The sequence below is a fragment of the Hyaena hyaena genome, unplaced genomic scaffold (assembly GCF_003009895.1).
Source record: "Hyaena hyaena isolate Hyena2069 unplaced genomic scaffold, ASM300989v1 scaffold_686, whole genome shotgun sequence".
NCBI lineage: Eukaryota > Metazoa > Chordata > Mammalia > Carnivora > Hyaenidae > Hyaena > Hyaena hyaena.
Window position 1 is genome coordinate 796,897 of NW_024081319.1, and position 12,600 is coordinate 809,496.

A 12,600-nucleotide genomic window follows, 5' to 3' on the forward strand; every position below is an offset into this window, starting at 1 on the left:
GGGTAGCTACAGCCACCAGAAAAAAAAAAAAGTCTACTCTTTCTCTTACGAAAAACAGAATTTTAGTAAATATATGAATTAGTGGATTAAGACTTGAAATGTTATTGAAATCCAAATGGCTACACCATTTTTACATTCCTGCCGTTAGTATGTAAGAGCTCCAATTTCTCCACATCATCATCACACCTTTTACTGCCTGTCTTAGCCATCCTAATACATGTGAAGTGGTGTTACATGCTGGATTTTTCATTTCCCTATTGCCAATGGCATTGAGCAGCCTTTCACGCACATATTGGCCAGTAGTATATCTTTGCTGAAAGATCTATTCACATCCTTTGACTATTTTTTAATCAGGCTGCTTTTTTGTGGTTGAGTTGAAAGAGTTCATCATACATCCAGAGTATTAACTCCTTATCAGATATATGATTCGCAAATATTTTCTCCTAATTTGTGAGTCATCTTTTGTTATTTTCTTGATAGTACAAATATTTCTTGCAGCACAAATATTGTTCATCTTCATGTTATATCATTAATCCGTTTTTTTATTTTGTCACATGTGTTATAGGAGTCAGTACTGACTCCTATGTTTTTTTCTGAATTTCATAGTTTTAGCTCTTACACTTAAGCCTATGGTCCATGTCGAGCTTATTTTTGCTCATGGTGTGAGGTAAAGGTTCAACTTTATTTTTTTTTTTTCATGTGAATATCCAGTTCTCTGAGCACCATTTGTTGGAAAGACTTCCTTTGCCCTTGAAATGTTTTGGCACCACTGTTCAAAAATCAAACCCTGAATGCAAGGATTTATTTCTGGACTCTTCTATTATATTGACCAACATGTCTACCCATATGAAGTACCACACTACCTTAATTACTATCTTTGTAATAACTTTGAAATCAGGAAGTGTGAATCCTCCAACTTTGTTATTTTTTAAGATTATTTTGATTATTCCGGGCCCCTGGTGTCTGCAAATAAATTTTCAAGATCCGCTTGTCAATTTCTGGGGAAAAAAATAACCGAAGTTGGGATACTATTAGACATTGTGTTGAATCTATAGGTCAATACTCAGTCTTCCGATCTATGAACATGACATGTTGTTACATTTATTAAGATCTTCCTTTACCTCCCTTCCATGGCATTTTCTAGTTTTCAGTGTATACGTTCTTGCAGGGTTTTTTTTGTTAAATTTATACTAAGGATTTTACTTTTTAGATGCTATTATAAAGGGAATTGTTTTTCATAATTACATTTTCACAATGTAAATTGCCAGTGCCTAGAAATATAATTGGTTTCTCTTTATTGATTTTGTATCTTGTACAGTCTCACTGAATTCCTGTTAGTTCTAATCATTTTTTAGTGGATTCATTTTGGATATTTTATATTAGAGATGTTATCTGTAAAGAGAATTTTACGCCTTTCATTCTAATCTGAGTGCCATTTGTTTCCTTTTCTTACCTAATTACCCAAACTAGAACCTCCAGGATATTGTTAAGCAGAAGTGGTGAAAAGGAACATTCTGGTTTTTTCTCTTGATCACTCTAGTAGAGGTTTTTCAGTTCTCTTAATCTCTCAGAACCAGCTTCTGCTTTGTTGATTTTCTCTATTCTTTTCATATTCTTTTTATCATTGTTTCCACTGTAGTGTTTATTACTTCCCTCTTAGTTTCTTAAGGTGAAAGTTTAGATTATTGGTTTTAGATTTTTTTAAGGTAAGTATTTACAGCTATAAACTTCTCTGAGCATTCCTTTAGTTGCAAGCCAACAGTTTTAGTATGTTATTATTTCACTAATAGTCATTTTAAAGTGTTTTCTAATTTTTCTTATGTTTCCTTATTTGAAACACTTATTTTTTGGGAACATGTTTGGGAATATATTTATTTTTTCGGACATATCTGCAAGTTTCCTCAAATTTCTTTGTTCCCGATTTCTAATTTAATTCCACTGTGATCAGAAAAATACTTTTTCAATAGTTTAAAATTTATGAAGGCTTCAATCTCAAATTTATTAAGGCTTGTTTTTTGGACTTTGCGTATGATCTATCCCAGAGAATGTTCTATACGTGCTTGAGAAATATGTGTTTTCTGCTCCTATTGAGTGGTATGTTCCAGAGATGTCAGGTCTAATTTGTTCACATGGTTCTTTTCCATCCTTGTTGATCTTCTGCCTACCTTCTATCCATCATTAAAGGTGGGCTATTGAAGTCTCCAAATGTTATTTACTTCTCTCTTTAATTGTCAGTTTGTTCTTCATGTATTTGGGGATTCTACTCCATGTATGTTTATGATTATTGTACCTTCCTGATAGATTAAGCTTTTATTACAATGGAACATCCTTCTTTATCTCAAGTAGTTTTTAAGTCTATTTTATCTGATATCAGTATAGCTGATCAGTATAGGGTTTTTATGGTTGTTTAAGGTTGTTCTATCTTTTTTACTTTCAACTTTTTTATATCTTTGAATCTAAAGGGCTCCCCTAGTAACACAGCATATACTTGGATTATTTTTATGCAATCTGACATCTGCCTTTTGAATGGATTGTTTACTCCATTCACATTTAATGTTATTATCAACACGACTGAATTTACATCTGCTATTTTTCATTTTTTAATATAGATCTCGTCTTCTTTGTTCCTCTTTTCTTCCTTTATTACCTACTTTTGTATTAAATAGAGTAGGTGGATATTTAACTTCTTTTGTGAATTTATTTTATATTTCAGCTTTCTTAGCAGTTGCTCTAGGGCTTACAATAGATCCCTAATTTATCAGAATCTACTTCAGATTTATGCTGACCTAATTTCAAAAACATAGAAACTTTACTCCTCTATAGCTCCATCCACTTTTCATGCTTTTACACTATTACTGTTATATACACTGTGTGTGCATGTGTTTTATATATGATACAAATTGCTATAACTACTATATATAATCTTACACCTTTAAAGAAGTTCACAGGAGAGAAGCATATATTCGTACAGTTGTTATATTAACCTTCTTATTTAGCCTTCATAGTTTATTTCTTTCTGTAACTTTGACTTCACCTAGTGTCACTTCTTTATTCCAATACAACTTTTGTTTCCATTCATCTCTTTTGTGTTATTCTCAGATATATTACATTTCTGTATCTCATAGACTCATCAATATACATACTGATTTATGAAGTTGTTTTTAAAGTCAGTCAAGTAAATAAAGGAGAAGAAATATGCAATTATATTACCATTTGTATAGATAAAAATTATTTTTACCAGTGTTTCTGTGTGTAAGAGATTACAAATTACTGTCTGGTGTCTATTACTTTCAGCCTGAAGAACGCCCATTAGCATTTCTTGAAAGGTAAATCTGTTGACAACAAATTCTCTGCTTTTGTTTACCCGAGAAGGTCTTTATTCTCACCTTCATTTAGGAAAAGTTGCCTTGCTAGACATGAGATTTGGGGTTTGCCACTTTCACTTTCAGCACCTGAAGCCACTCTACTAACTTTTGGATGTTATTTCACTCTGTTACAGCCGCTGTTGGTTCTGAGATTTCCTTGTGTGATGATCTGTTTTTCTCTTACTGCTTTCAAGGTTTTTCTCTTTATCTTTGGCTTTCAACATTTGGAAAAAGATGTGTCAGGGTGTAGATCACCTGGTGTTTACTACATGACATTCACTGAAGTTGGATGTGTTCGTTAATGCTTTTCATCAAATTTCTGGATACACCTTCAAATATTTTTCTATACCTTTCTCTTTCTCCTCTCCTTTTGCTACATTTCATTGATGTTGGCCACTTAAAGGTGTTCCACATCATTCTGAAGTTCTGTCTTTTTTCCCCCACTCTTTTTTCTCTCTGTTTTTCAGACTACATAGTCTCTACTGATTTATCTTAAAAGTTGCTGGTTGGGTTTGTTTGTTTGTTTGTTTCTGCTACCACAAATCACTTAAACTACACAGTGGGGTTTTTTTCCATTTTGCTCCTTGTACTTTTCAACTTCAATTTTTTTTTAAATGTCTATTGTTATTCTCAACTTGATGAAACACTGTCATCATATCTTCCTTTACTTCTTAGAAATAGTTTCCCTTCATTCTTTGGAGATATTTAGCATGAATGATTTGAAGTTTGTTTTAAAAAAATTTTTTTTTTTTTTTTTAAGTAAAAGGGGCACCTGGGTGGTTGTCAGTTGGGTATCTCACTTCAGCTCAGGTCATGATCTCATGGTTCATGAGTTTGAACCCCATGTCCGGCTCTGTGCTGACTCTCAGAGCCTTGAGCTGCTTCAGATTCTGTGTCTCCTTCTCTCTGCTCCTCCCCCACTCGTTCTCGTTCTCTCTCTCGCTCAAAAATATAAACATTTTAAAAATTAAAGTATATGTATGTTAAATGTGCTATCTGGGCCTCTGTATAATATTTCTACTGCCTGTTTGTTCGTTTTCCTGTACATAGGTCATACTTTGTTATATCTTTGTAGTCCTCCAATAGTTGTTGAAAACTGGACATTTCAGATAATATACTGTAGCAACTGTGGATATTGATCTCCCCTTTCCTGCCCCAGGATTTATTTTTATTGTTTGCTTGTTTATTTTTTGTTTATTTGTTTATTTTGGCCTAATTCCATGAATTGTATCTGCTACATACAGTGTGTTATCTGACATTCCTGCACACATTCTTCCCAGTCAGTTTGTCTTTTAGCCTGACCACCTAGGAGTCATCCCTGGGTGGGTTGAGCCATTTATTAAGCCAAAGATTATACTGAAGTCCCCTAACCACTTGGAGTTTTACCCTTAACCACTGTGGGGGGGAGGGTGGAAATTTTCCCCACATTTAGCCATGAAGGAGCTAGTAACTTGGATTTTCTCTGTTTCTGAGAGTGTGTAGCCTTGGGCGCACACACCTCCCAGACTTTCGGGAACGAGGGATATTATTTTTAATCCTAGCTGAGCAGTCGTCCCTGGCTCAAAGAAGCTTGTTGTTCAGTCAATGTTTCAACAAAGGTATGATTAAGATCTTGTGCCAGTGAAGACTACATCTTCTTGCAGTCAGTTTTGCAATCCTGTATGAGGTTTAGAGAACGCTTTCATGGTATCCCATATGTTGCTTGATTCCTCCTGAGCAGATACAACCTAACACAGGTGCACGCACAGCCTTCCTGCCTCAGAGTTGACTATGATTCCTAGAAGGCCCTTCTCAGCTTCCTCTTTCCTTAGTTCTCCACAGTTGCCTGGAATAGAGCTTCTGCAACAGGGGACTGGGGAAATTAGGAATGCCAGAATCCTCCATTTCCTAAAGTAAAAGTATAGCCTGAGGGAAAGAGACCTCGGTCTTCTCAGCTTTATATGCCTTGGGTAAGATTCCATAACACAGAGTTAAAGTGCCTGGTGACAGAGTGGGTCATGGCTCAAATGCTACAGACTCTCACTATTCTTACCGATTCTTGGTAAGTTTTCTTGAATGAGTGTTTCTCTATTTCCTTTGTACCCTTAGGCCAACTGCGAGAGACTTTAAATGAATATTTTTGCTGTAGTTTTCACAGTTAACTGATGTTTTGCTGGAAGGAGGGCTCACCAAACTCCTTGTTCTGTTGATCTAGGAGGCCCGCCTCCAATCAAATTTGTAAAGAAATACCTCAGAGAGTTTCTAGTTATAATTCAGTGGTTGTGAAATTTCATATCTTAACATGTAACCAAATAAAAGCAGAAGTGTTAGAAATCTACCTTATAAACATGGTTTTGAAAAAGAAATAAATTTATATTTCAGTTGAAACAACAAAAAAATTTGAGATAAAACATAGAGACATGAATAAGAACTTTATTTTTTCTTTTAAGTCTGATCCTTGCATCCTCGAATAACCGGAAACATTTTTCAGCTCAGATCACACTGAAGTATAGTGTGAACAGACTGATGTCACCTGCAACCCTCCCACAGGCAAACGGTAGGCACTATCAGCACTGTGACTGTGTAAGTCAATCAGGCACAATTCTCTTTATTCTGGAACAATCCAATGTGCAGTTGCTGTCCATGGTAAAGAAACACACGGTCCACTACATAGCACCAAGACATCAAAACTCAAATTCAGGTCTAATTTGCGAAATTCCATTGTCACTCTTATGTCTAAGACAAGCCCAAAGATTTTTGCCAGGAGGATGAGAGGGAAACATACTCAGCTAAGGGAAACAAGTATCAAACACCTGCATCCACATTTCTGAAACCGTCACAGGAGTTCCCGCACATAGGAGAAGAGTGTGAAAACACCTGACTGATCTATGATGATTTTAATCAGGTTCAAAGAAATTGTTGCTTACAGTGTTACTTTCAAAATCCTACCCTTAATCCTCTCTATATATCTAAACAAAGTAAATTCAAGAGGCACTTCAAGCCTCATCTCTTCCAGATAGCCTCACACTAAGTCCAGCCAGTATGCTCTATTCAGCCCTCCTGACCCCTGCGGTACTTAGCTGTTTTAGTGTATATGGTATGAAACTTGAAGAGTAATTCAAATTTAGTCACATGAATTATTTAACACTGTCCCTCATGGAGACAGTAATAAATTAGCCCTCCACAGAAAATCCCCAGCCTAGGAATCTCTCTTATGTACTGTATTCCCTGCTGTACCCTGCTCTCCTCAGGCCAAGAAAGTGGTATGGCACCAAAAGTAACTGGTGCTCCCTCTCTTTAGTTTTCCAGGGCCGTGTGCAATAGTTGTTCCACTCTCTATTAGCAGTACTGAGAAAATGCTCTCCCATCACCTGCTCCAAATTATAGAATTTAGACTCTGTAAATGACCAAAAGCTTTCCTTACTTCTGCAAGGATGACTTTCAGTTTTCATGGATAATCATACTAACGTAATGGATTTCAAATGAATTTTCCAAACAACCATTCCTTCAATGCCTATGGATCTTGGTAAACAGAACATCTCAGCCATTAAATATCAATATCCCTTTCTTATACATCTAGAGCAAAGAATCTTAGTATCATCATAGTATATCAAAATAAAGTCCAAATGAATTAATTTTCAGTATGACGGCTGGATTTTGTACAAGTTCAATTTGTTATTAATCAAACATAATTTTCCTAAGACATAATCTAGCAAAGTCAGGACCTTTTTAGTATGCCACTAGCCGTTTGTGGGGGGTTTTTGTTTTGTTTTGTGTTTTGGTTTTTTTTGTTTGTTTTTGCCATTTACTTAGAAGTATAAAAACAATTTTTTGGCTGAAAGAAAATTTTAAAATAGAGGTTATTATTTTTGCATTCTTTGAATTGATTGGGTATGCTCTACAAACAGTTATGGGAATAACATCTTCAAAAAATAATAAATCTTTCAACATCTAAAACAAATCCAGATTCCACAAAACCTATGTTTGTCTAATTATAGCTCTGTATTTTGATGTGGTTTTCTATGTAAATACATTTTAAGGCTTGCAATAGGAATGTACTCTATTAAAAACAGATGTTCTGTTAAAAGTAACAAAGTACCAAATGTTTATTATGTATCCCCAAAACAAATCTAAATTGTTTTATTATAAGATATTTTGTGTTTCAGACATTATTTTAGTTCTTCAGTCTAGATGACCAATATAACTGTCCAAATCAACCAAAACACACCCTTTGCCAGACACAATAGGAAAACTTAACACCAATACAAAAAACTAAGTTTCTACTACTCAGATTATCATCGAGCCTATGCTGAGATATCCAATAATGATGATAAAACATTTCCAATAAATAGAGATTATTTACATTATTTGTAATAATTAGAGATTCATGAGTGAAATACATACCCTTTTTTTCCTCTCCATGTGGGTCACTATTACCACAGCAGACAATATTTGAAGTGTAGCACACACTTTTTCCCAATGCCTCAACATGGTAGAAAGAAGCCATTACTATTTCATGTAAGAATGCTTAGAAGCATTACATCATACATTTCCATACAGGAACATATGAATAACGAATGCTTCTTTTCCCATTGTTATTATGGGTTTTTACAACACACATACATAAAGCCTTAAAAGAGGTTCGGTCAGCAAACACAATGGAAAGATTGAACAGAATACCAAATGTCTAATTCTTTAACATTTAGATCTGTATTAAATGGAATTCTAACAAATCCTGTTACTACCTCCCCTTATAATAAGTAGCAGATTTAACTATCTATTTTTCTAATCATACTTCCAGAGGCTAAATCCCAACAAATACTTAACCATTATGACTTGCTTTTCTCTCCCATTCTCTGGGCAGAGCATTTTAATCTGATAAATAGAAGAAACCCAGAAAGAGATCCATTTGTGTTGCATTAAAAGGTTATACAGATGCCAGTTATGTATTTAAAAATTAACACGGATTCTTCTTATTCACTCTTGTTAACTCCTGTGTTTAAAGTTCCATTACGGATAGCATGTTCCCTTACAGACTTTTAAAGTATCATTAGGCCTTATTTACTTAAGGCATATTTTACAGAGATGGTTCCTTTTGGTGTCATGGAGTGAAGCAGAAGTATCATCACTTGACATTTGGTGAGGTTCAACCACTGTGGCTATCGACCTCCAACCAGTACTGAAATGCTGCACAAGCAAATGCCCCCATTTTTACGGTTTACAGAAGCTTATGTGTCTAAAATATTCATCTCTAAGATAAACTGTTATTTAATTCGGCAAATGTCATGTTTAATGGCATCATCGTTTATGTACCTGTCAAAATCTGTAAGAATCTGGAAAAGGCTTTAAAATTATCTTCACATACAATTTCGTGAGTGCAACCAGTCACTTAATATTGAGTATGTATAAAAATCAATACAAATTCAAATTATTATTTTCTTAAAGTAGCTATTCTGGTCTCCACATAAATAAAATAGTATGCTCACACTTACAAAAAATACTTCACACTCATTACTTAATGATTAAGATCACAGGCTCTGGTGTCAGACTAATGGAGTTTGTACTTGAGCTCTGCCTCTTACTAGCCTGGAAACATCATTTAGTCCCTCTAAACCTCAGTTTTCTATACTATATACTGGTGATAATGAGTCTACCTCATAGAATGAGGAGGATTAAATGATTTAATACAAGTGGAATGCTAAAAAACAATGACTGGCACATGGTAAATAAAACCCAGTATGCCTGTGGCTTCCAAAATCCTTATTGTTGTCCTACCTACCACTATTATTATTACTACTGCTGTTGCTACAACTGTTACCACATCTACCAAGTATATTTGTTTATGACCCTGTCTGACACAGGATTAACTAGAAACTTCTTTTTGAGGCAGCTCTTACTATCAAGTCTCACTTTTCTGCTCATAAACTCAGGTTAAACTTAATCTTTAGTGGAACACAGAAGATCCTGAGGTGTCTTAAGATCATTATCAACATTAATATTCATTGGATTACCCCAGCAATAGAGAGGAGATTGGGCTAAATGTTTACTAGTTCTAGAGCATTCTTTAAAAAATGGGCTAGCGTATCAGTGTTTAAACACAATCCCCCCCAAAATTTGTTTCTTCTACCTTCCTCCTGATACCATAGGAAACAGGGTTATTGTTGTTCAGTTAGCAGATTGATATTTAATTGTGATGTATACGTGTCACACTCCCTTAAGAAGAACTATGTCATGGGGCGCCTGGGTGGCTTAGTCGGTTAAACATCCGACTTTCGCTTAGGTCATGATCTCGCGGTTCGTGGGTTCGAGCCCCACGTCGGGCTCTGTGCTGACTGCCAGCTCAGAGCCTGAAGCCTGTTTCAGTCTGTGACTCCCTCTCTCTCTGACCCTCCCCTGCTCACGCTGTCTCTCTCTCTCTCTCTCTCTCTCTCTCTCTCTCTCTCCTGGAAATAAATAAAAACATTAAAAAAAAATTAAAAAAAAAAAAAAAGAACTATGTCAGATCATAGTCTGATAAACTCGCATATACCTTCTCAGCTAATCTCCTTATGTTTTAAATACTTCAAAATAAAGAATAAAGAAGTCATCACGGAAATATATATATTCCATGAAAAAATAAGAAAGTTTTTGTTTTAGGTTCCTTGGAGGAAAAAAGGTTTAGAAATACAAGATATTCATCATTACTGCTAGACTAGGTATCTCCTCATGCCAAACGGCCATGTGCCTAGCTAAGGGATCTTCTACTACCACGCTGAAAATGTTTCTTCCGAAAGAGTAAAACCTGCATAGGCACCTCATTAAATACCAGCGCATTTGACCACAGTCTTACTTTTAAGAAAAAGACAGATCACATAAAAATTATTTGGCTATTTTTAAATATTTAAAGAAAAACAGAACTTCTAGCTTCCATTGTATATAAGAAGAATTGCTTAAATATCTCCATAAACATATGCCAGAGCATTAAAGGCTGTTCATTACCCTGGACATGAATCATGAGGAACCAAAATGTCTGCACATGTAATCAGTATACATTTCCCATAAAAGGGGGAATGATTTGCATACACCCTGAAAATACATCTGCCTTAAACAAAATTTTAATTGTCTCAAGTAGATGGAGTGAATAGATTTTTCTTCCAAATACAACAAAGTAAAGTAAAACTAAGTTTCTTCAGCAATATATCACTTTGCAGTTTTTTCTCTCTCCAACATACAAGGTACTTGTATCTTGTATGGGGAAGAAAAGGGAAGGAAAGAGAAAGAGAAAGGGAAAAAGGGACAAAACAAAAATCTTATCCCTTCCAAAATAGACCTGAAGTGCAGAGCTCAGTACCAAGACCTAGGCCAAAGAGATGCTGAACACGCTCATCAGGAGTCATAATGGAGACTTTTCCATTAGCCCTGTTTGGAAGGTCAACAGCAGCACCACAGTCAATACGAGCAAATTATGACACTGGCAAAGTCTCTTACCCATAGTTTATGAAATGTCTCAATGACAGAGTAAGTTGATCATGTGATCATGCCGAGATGACGTTCAATACAGGTGAACTGTTTGTGTGCAGAATCCATCTCATGCCAACTAGTTGAATTTGTGAATTTTTGAGGACTTAAACATAAATCTTATTTCAGTAAGCTAAAAACTGAATATTATGTCAAGTCAGTCATGAAATCCTCAAGTCTCTGGTAATATATGAAGTATCTTCCTTATCTATGTTCATTCAATGGGGAAAAGTAGTGATAGAAGATGGAGAAGGCATTGTTTGCCTTTCTGAGTATACCTTCCCTAGATAAGAAACATCCTCTGATATCATCTGCCTTTCTGTCCTTGGGGTGTGTGTGTGTGTGTGTGTGTGTGTGTGTGTGTTTACTCCCTAACCATATTCTTTGCCCAGTTGTCCCATATCTGACAGTCCATGAGAAAAGGTATGATTCAGCCTAAGTGTGCTATATGCAAACATACTGTGAAATAGAGCTTTTTAAATATTTACCTCTGTCAGAGAAAACGTGGCTTTCCATTTACCTTCATTCCCCTTAGCACTATTACCTTGGCCATACTGATTATTATGAGATGAATGATTTTCTGGTTTTTAATCATTATGAGGCATAGTCACTGATTATGAAGTCCTCCCCCCATGGTCAGCTGGTTTACTTTTAAACAAATATTAATTCAGTGCCTACAATATGCCAACTATTGTCCAATTTATCACAGTCCTTGACCTAAGGTCACCAGAGGCCAGCTGTACTACAATAAATGATTCTGAAAACTTCAACTGCATAATATTTAGGTTTGCATCATTTTCAGAGTAATAGAAATGGCTGCAGTGAGCCTGCCTATCTTGCAGCGAGAGGCTCCAGCGTTCTAGCCGTGCCATTCAAATCTATCTTTCCCTGGCTGGATTTAGCAGTATCCATATGGTGGCCGTTCTTTGCTCTGAAATAAATATCAATGGGTCATACTTTTAGCTACAACTCTGCATCATACTTTCAGCTACAACTTTCAGGTCAGGGGCAAAATTTCAAGAAATCACCCCACTGGTTGCCACTCATGTGGGGAGAATGATCCAGGAGAACACTGGGGTCTTGGGGTCTCATTTCTCTCTCTCACTGCCTCCCAGAACTGAGCTGCTCACTATTCTCTTGCATCCAGGTACTATATCCCCCCATCAGAAAAATTAAGAAATGTAGCAATTCCCCATTTTAGGGTGAAGGATGGACAGCAGTAGCAATACCTTCTATCTGAGGCTTATTACTGTGGAGTTGTACTATAATTTCCCGAATGACAAGAAATTTCATGATCAAGGCCACTGGGTGGACCAGTTGGGAAATGCTGCTTTGAAATTTTTTTCTCCAAATGTACTATTCTTTCTTTCTCTAATCCAGGTGTCACAGGATAGATCAAAGGCTCTAACAAAGAATGGAGATGTTGGTACTATATATAAGGCTTTCTTCCATATGTCAAGTACAGTGTGATTATTTAGCTCAATTCTAAAGAGTGTCAATTCCACAAAATACCAAACGCATTATAGATTACTAAGTACTGGACTTCCTGCTTACTTGTTTTTCTTTGCTCACTTTTACCTTTCTTTCCATCCATACTAGTGCTCAGATGAATTTCAATCAATTGATAATTTATTTCTAGACAACTAATTCTGGAAACAAGCAGTAGGTGAAATTTTGGAAGTACTAGGCTTTATTTGTACAAGGCTACAAATAAAATAGTCAGGACATTGTCACTTAGTGGAAACAATTATTTGTTGTT

The 12,600-nt window shown here is 35.8% G+C and overlaps 1 protein-coding gene across 2 annotated transcripts in view; it reads right to left on the reverse strand.

Annotated features, from left to right (window-relative positions):
• Window positions 1–12,600, reverse strand: part of FMN2 (formin 2) — a 367,841-nt gene that overhangs the window by 228,063 nt on the left and 127,178 nt on the right. The gene's annotated exons all lie outside the window — the stretch shown is intronic.